Raw genomic sequence first — 7046 nt, forward strand, 5'->3', positions numbered from 1 at the left:
TTTATTCAGAATGGTGCCAAAAACAAAAAACATCCTACCAACCAGCAAAACATGCTACCAACAGTAGCAGTTCTGTGGACGGAAATATCTTGTTTACATTTATGCATTTGGCAGATGCTTTTATCCAAAGCGACTTACAGTGCACTTATTACAGGGACAATTCCCTCGGAGCAACCTGGAGTTAAGTGTCTTGCTCAAGGACACAATAGTGGTGGCTGTGGGGATTGAACCAGCAACCTTTACCGGATTACCAGTTATGTGCTTTAGCCCACTACACCACCACCAATCTTGTTGTTGAGAGAGGTCAACAGAGAGTGGCCAGACTGGTTCAAACTAACAAAGTCTACTGTAACTCAGATAACCACTCTGTACAACTGTGGTGAGAACAATATCATCTCAGAATGCTATTCTGAGATGCAGGTTGGTGCTGTTTTGGCGGCACGCGGAGTACCTACACAATATTAAGCAGATGGTTTTAATGTTGTGGCTGATTGGTGTATGACAATAATAAAAATGTGTGTAATATGAGCAATATTACTGTCCTGAATTTAAAACAATTTGGTCATGAAGTTCACCACTGTGACATAATTGTTTCCATTGACTGGTGGGTTCTAAGGCAACAATTTACGTCTATAACATTTCTGCGACATTACACTCACCCATATAATGTGTTTTGGGCACAGTGTTTAATAATGTGTGTTAAAAATCTTTGATGTTTGCCCAGTCTCAAAGCCCATGGCACGTGCCTAATATATATACAGTTGTGCTCAAAAGTTTGCATACCCTTGGAGAATTGGTAATATTTGTACCATTTTTAAAGAAAACATCATGGTTACTTGTGTAACCTCCATTCCCTGATGGAGGGAACAAGACGTTGTGTCGATGTAGTGACACAAGGGGTTACTCTTGGGAGCCAGAGACACCTCTGGTCTTTGATAAAAGGCCAATGAAAATTGGTGAGTGGTATTTGCATGCCACTCCCCCGGACATACGGGTATAGAAGGAGCTGGTATGCAACCATTCATTCAGGTTTTATGCTGAGGAGTCGAGACAAGGTCCAGCCATTTCAGTGGGTAGTTCAGCATTGTGGCAGGAGGGACACAACGTCTCGTTCCCTCCATCAGGGAATGGAGGTTACCCAAGTAACCATGACGTTCTCTATCTGTCACTCACTCGACGTTGTGTCGATGTAGTGACACTAGGGGTCCCTATACGAAACATCACAACTGGCTGAACTGTGTTACGTGAACTGGCGGTGTGTGGGGGGCAGACCACTGTGTGCCTCATAGCCAGCACACCAGGTCGACACATAACCTCCCACAACATAGTTATGAGTGTCAAACGACCCTTTGGGGACAAGTCGACTACCCAAAAGATAGAGACAGGCTAACCCAGTCGTGGCCTCTTTTCCCCTTCTTTTTTCCACTCCCTAAAAAAGAAGGAGGATTATCTGACTGGGCCACCAGGTCTAGTCAGGGAGTGTCCCTCCCAAGAGGAAGACACCATGGAGACCACACCTCACCCAAAGAGAGGGGGGGATATTTAAGTGGAAAAATACATCACATGGTCTTTCCGACCATGTGGAGAGTCTTCAAGGTAGATCCTACCCAACGGGGGAGGAGTTACTACAAACATGGAGACTGGGGCAGAGGGACTCTGCCCAAGGAAGATGCAGTTTGCCAACAGGGAAACGAATTAGTGGAAGATATATATCGCATGGGGTTAGCATTACAGGGAACCACCACATGCGGAGCACCTACCCCAGAACAGGACTCTTAGTTAGCACGTGTACTGGGTGTACACCACACAGTCTTCAAGGAGAGTGCCTTAAGCTCGGCTGACTGCAAAGGCTCAAAGGGGGCTCTCTGTAGATCCTGAAGAACTACAGAGAGGTCCCATGAGGGAACGAGGTGCGGTCTGGGGGGATTCAGCCTCCTGGCACCTCTTAGGAACCTGATGATCAGGTCGTGCTTCCCTAAGGACTTACCGTCGACTGCGTCGTGGTGTGCTGCTATGGCGGCAACGTACACCTTCAAGGTGGAAGGGGACAGCCTCCCTTCCAACCTCTCCTGCGTGAAGGGAAGCACTGATCCGACTGCACATCTCTGGGGGTCTTCCCATTGGGAAGAACACCACTTAGCGAACAGACGCCACTTAAAGGCATACAGGCGCATCATAGAGGGGGCCCTAGCCTGAGTGATCATGTCTTCCACCGCTTAGGTCTTCCACGTCCCGTCCAGGGGCCAGACATGGAGATACCAGTGGTCTGGTCTCAGGTGCCAGATGGTGCCCTGTCCCTGAGAAAGAAGGTCCTTCCTCAGGGTAATTCGCCGGGGGGGGCTGTCGCGAGGAGCGTGAGGTCCGAGAACCACATCTGGGTGGGCCAGTAGGGTGCTACCAGGATGACCTGCTCCTCGTCCTCCCTGACCTTGCACAGGGTCTGTGCAAGTAGGCTCACTGGGGGAAACGCATATTTGCGCATGCCAGGGGGCCAGCTGTGTGCCAGCGTGTTTATGCCGAGGGGGACCTCGGTCAGGGCGTACCAGAGCGGGCAGTGGGGAGGATTCTTGGGAGGCGAACAGGTGCACCTGTGCCTGTCCGAATCGGCTTCAAATCAGCTGGACCACCTGAGGGTGGAGTCTCCACTCTCCCCTGAAGGTAACCTGTCATGACAGCATGTCCGCTGTAGTGTTGAGGTTGCCCGGGATGTGAGTGGCTCACAGTGACTTGAAGTGCTGCTGACTCCAGAGGAGGAGACGGCGGGCGAGTTGTGACATACAACGAGAGCGCAGACCGCCTTGGCGGTTGACATATGCTACCGTTGCCATGTTGTCTGTCCAAACTAACACGTGCTTGCCCTGGATCAACGGCAGAAACCTCCGCAGGGTGAGCAGAATTGTCAGCAACTCAAGGCAGTTGATGTGCCAATGCAATTGCGGGCCCGTCCACAAGCCGGCGGCTGCGTGCCCATTGCAAACAGCGCCCCAGCCTGTTTTGGAGGCGTCCGTCATGACCACGACACGCCTGGAGACCAGTTCTAGGGGAATACCTGCCCGTAGAAATGAGAGGTCGGTCCAAGGGATGAAAAGACGGTGACAGACTGGCGTGATGACCACGCGATGTGTCCCGCAGTGCCATGCCCATCTCGGGACTCGAGTCTGAAGCCAGTGCTGAAGCGGTTTCATATGCATCAACCCGAGCGCCGTGGCCACCGCTGAGGATGCCGTATGCCCCAGGAGCCTCTGAAAAAGTTTCAGTGTAACCGCTGTTTTCTGTCTGAACGCCTTCAAACAGGCCAACACCGACTGGGTGTCAAAGAGACTGAGTCCAACTCCAAACTGAGAAAAGAGACACTCTGAACTGGGAGGAGCTTGCTCTTTTACCAGTTGACCCGAAGCCCTAGTCGGCTGAGGTGTGAGAGCACCAAGTCCCTGTGTGCGCATAACATGTCCCAAGAGTGAGCTAAGATTAGCCAGTCATCGAGATAGTTGAGAATGTGAATGCCCACCTCCCTTAGCGGGGCAAAGGCTTCCTCTGTGACCTTCGTGAAGATGCGAGGAGACAGGGACAGTCTGAAAGGGAGGACCTTGTACTGATATGCCTGACCCTCGAATGCAAACCACAGGAAGGGTCTGTGTCGAGGAAGGATCGAGATGTGGAAGTACGCATCCTTCAGGTCTACCGCCGTGAACCAATCTTGATGCCGGATGCCAGAATGCATTTTTGCGTCAGCATCTTGAATGGGAGTCTATGTAAAGCCCGATTCAGTACTCGCAGGTCCAAGATTGGCCACAACCCCTTCTTCATCTCGGCCGGAGGGACAGGTTCTATCACACCCTTCTGTAGGAAGGTAGCGATCTCCACGCGCAAGGTAGCAGCGTTTTCGTCCTTCACCAAGGTGAAGTGGATGCCGCTGAACCTGGGCGGACACCTGGCGAACTGAATCGCGTATCCGAGTCGGACGGTCCGGACCAGCCACCGCGAAGGATTGGAAAGCGCAAGCCACGCGTCCAAGTTCCGTGCAAGGTGGACCAAAGGGACAACGTCACTGGACGTACTGGCAGGTGGGGCCTCGCGGTGGGGTGGAGCTCGAGGTGCCACACCATGTCGTGGCCGTGCTGAGTCTAGGGACATCGAAGCACTTACCTGGCTCCTTGTGACCACTCCTGGAACAGCCTGGGACGGGGGAGGAAGAGGCCTGTCCTCGTGACCCATGGAGATTGTCACATCGGGGGCGGATTTGTGCCACAGCTGGATGCTCAGGGACGGGAGACCGCCGCTGGAGCGCCAAACCTGCCAAATAGAGTGGTGGACGGTGGTCGTGATGACGGCTGTGCACACCGGATACGTGACCCAGGGAACAAGGAAACCACTCTTGCTGAACTCTTGAGTACTGCAGCCACTTGGGCATGCAGTGCAATTAAATGCAAAGGTAACAAAAAGATGGAGAGGTCTGCTTACCAGCTCCAGAGCAGCGGGTTTCATCGTCCCTGGGTCGCCCGTCTCAAGGGCGCTTTGAAGACATTCACGGGTTCTTGGCGGCCATGAGACGGCTGGCGTCTGCTTCCTGCAGTGGGCTCCACTCCGGGGCCGGGCCGAAGGGGCGGGCTGTGGTGGAGCCGGTGCAGTCACCGCAGGGGGACACCCTTGGCGACAAGCAGACGGGGTGCGGGATCTTGAGCCGTGCCGGGGCAGGATATGCCGGATAGCCTCCGACTGTTGCTCCACCATCGAGAACTGCTGGGCAAAGTCCTTGACGGTGTCACCCAATAGGCCAGCCTGGAGATGGGGGCAGCAAGGAACCGTGTCCTGTCGGCCTCACCCATTTTGACCAGGTTGAGCCAAAGGTGGTGCTCCTGGACCACTAATGTGGACATTGTCCGCCTGAGAGACCGCGCCGTGACCTCCGTCACTTGGAGAGCGAGGTCGGTCGCTGAGCGCAGTTCCTACATCAATCCCGGGGTGGAACTACCCTTGTGCAGTTCCTTTAGCGCCTTGGCAAACTTGCAGAAGAGCCATGGCATGCAGGGCGGAGGCAGCTTGTCCAGCGGCACCGTAGGCCTTGGCCGTCAGAGACGATGTAAACCTATAGGCCTTGGACGGGCTTTGGGCACCCGCGCCAGGTGGCAGCGCTCTGCGGGCATAGGTGCACTGCGAGCGCCTTTATCCACTGGGGGATTGCCGAATAGCCCTTGGCCGCCCCACCATCGAGGGTAGTGAGGGTGGGGAAGCTGAAAAGATCGGGACCGAGCAGTAAAAAAGTGCCTCCCACGACCCTGTCAGCTCTTCATGCACTTCCGGGAAGAAAGGAACTGGGACGGGGCATGGCTTTGAGCGGCACCGGGAGCCCAGGAACCAATCATCGAGCCGCGAGGGTTCAGGGAAGAGCAGAGGGTTCCACTCTAGCCGATGCTCGCGGCTGCCCGGGAAAGCATGTCGTCATCTCCTCGTCAGCCTGTGACTGGGCAATCGTCCCCGAAGGGAGGAGCCCAGCTGAGGCTTCCACATCTGACTGGATGAGCCCGCTCTTCGATGCTGCGCTCGAGAGCTCATCACTTTCGCGGGCTCCGAATAAGAGGATGAACTCGCCGTGAGACGAGCCAGCGGACTCATCCGGAAGCCCGATCGGGGGAGACGAATGTGCTGGGGAATGGGAGGTCCGCGGGGGGATACCCAGTGGAGGCGGTCCCATTGGGGTCCCCAAATAGCCCCCAGTGCTAGCCGCGCTGGCCTCATTCCCGTGGGTAATAGGACCGAGGCGGGGAGCCTCTGGGGTGGCTAGCTTTCTTACGAAAGCGAGCTGCAACCGCATCGTTGCCATGGACATGTCCTAGCAATGAGTACATGACCATCCACGAACGCTGTCTCCGTGTGAGCAGTGCCCAGACACAAAAGACAGTGATCGTGACCGTCAGAAGGCGAGAGATAACGAGTGCAACCAGGAATAACACACAATCGGAAAGGCATCTTTAAAAAGACGTGTCTTTAAAAAGACGTTCGGTGTGTGCTGCTCTTTTAGAGAAATATACTCTCATTTCTGCCGAAGCGCCCAGGGGCATTCTTTGCAGTGCACCAGTGCAGTGGAGGAAGAAGCCCCTGAAATGCACCATTAGATCCAGCAGAGGTGAATGAACAGTCGTGGGAATTCAGCTCAGAGAGCATGACCATTCGGCTCCGAAGAGAAAATCTGAATGAGTGGTTGCATACCAGCTCCTTTTATACCCATAAAAGTGGTATTTTATACCGTAAAAGTGGTATTTGCATGCCCACTCTGGGGGAGTGGCATGCAAATACCACTCGCCAGTATTCATTGGCCTTTTATCAAAGACCAGAGGTGTCTCAGGCTCCCAAGAGTGACCCCTAGTGTCACTACATCGACACAACATCGAGTGAGTGACAGATAAGGAACCATGGTTTTACTAGAATAATACTGTAGTAAACATGACTGTAGTAACCATGGTTAATTTTGTGGTTACTATTGTTTTACTGCAAATATCATGGTTAAACTATGGTTACTGTAGTAAAACCATGGATAATTTTCATAAGGGAATGTAACCCTAATTATTTTTTTAATTAAAGGACTTCTGATTGTGGAATACTACCACCACTAAAATAATATAATCCAACTGTAATATACATTAAAATATTTTCTTCTTTAAAAGGCTTCAATGTAGTTAGCGACTTTTTGTTATTTACGGGTTGGACGGGTTGGGCATGTCACTTTTTGTCTTTGCCAATTTTGTCCACACCACTTTTTGAAATAACTACCATCAGGTAAGTGTCTAATGCAGAAGAAACATCTACTGGAGTTTGCTATTTTTAATGTTATAATAAATGTTTGTTGAAGAAGAAGAAGTTTTATTTATATAGCGCCTTTCCCAAAGCTCAGTGTCTCTTTACAATAAGTACATTTCAGAAATACATTTCATAACATGATAAACAATACAAGATATATATACAAAAAAAAAAGTTACAGAAAGTGTACTGCAAATAGATATGTTTTCATCTGTTGTCAGTGGTACTGAGTGACAGTGGGCGGTTATGTT

The sequence above is a fragment of the Myxocyprinus asiaticus genome, chromosome 21, assembly GCF_019703515.2.
Source record: "Myxocyprinus asiaticus isolate MX2 ecotype Aquarium Trade chromosome 21, UBuf_Myxa_2, whole genome shotgun sequence".
NCBI classification, from domain to species: domain Eukaryota; kingdom Metazoa; phylum Chordata; class Actinopteri; order Cypriniformes; family Catostomidae; genus Myxocyprinus; species Myxocyprinus asiaticus.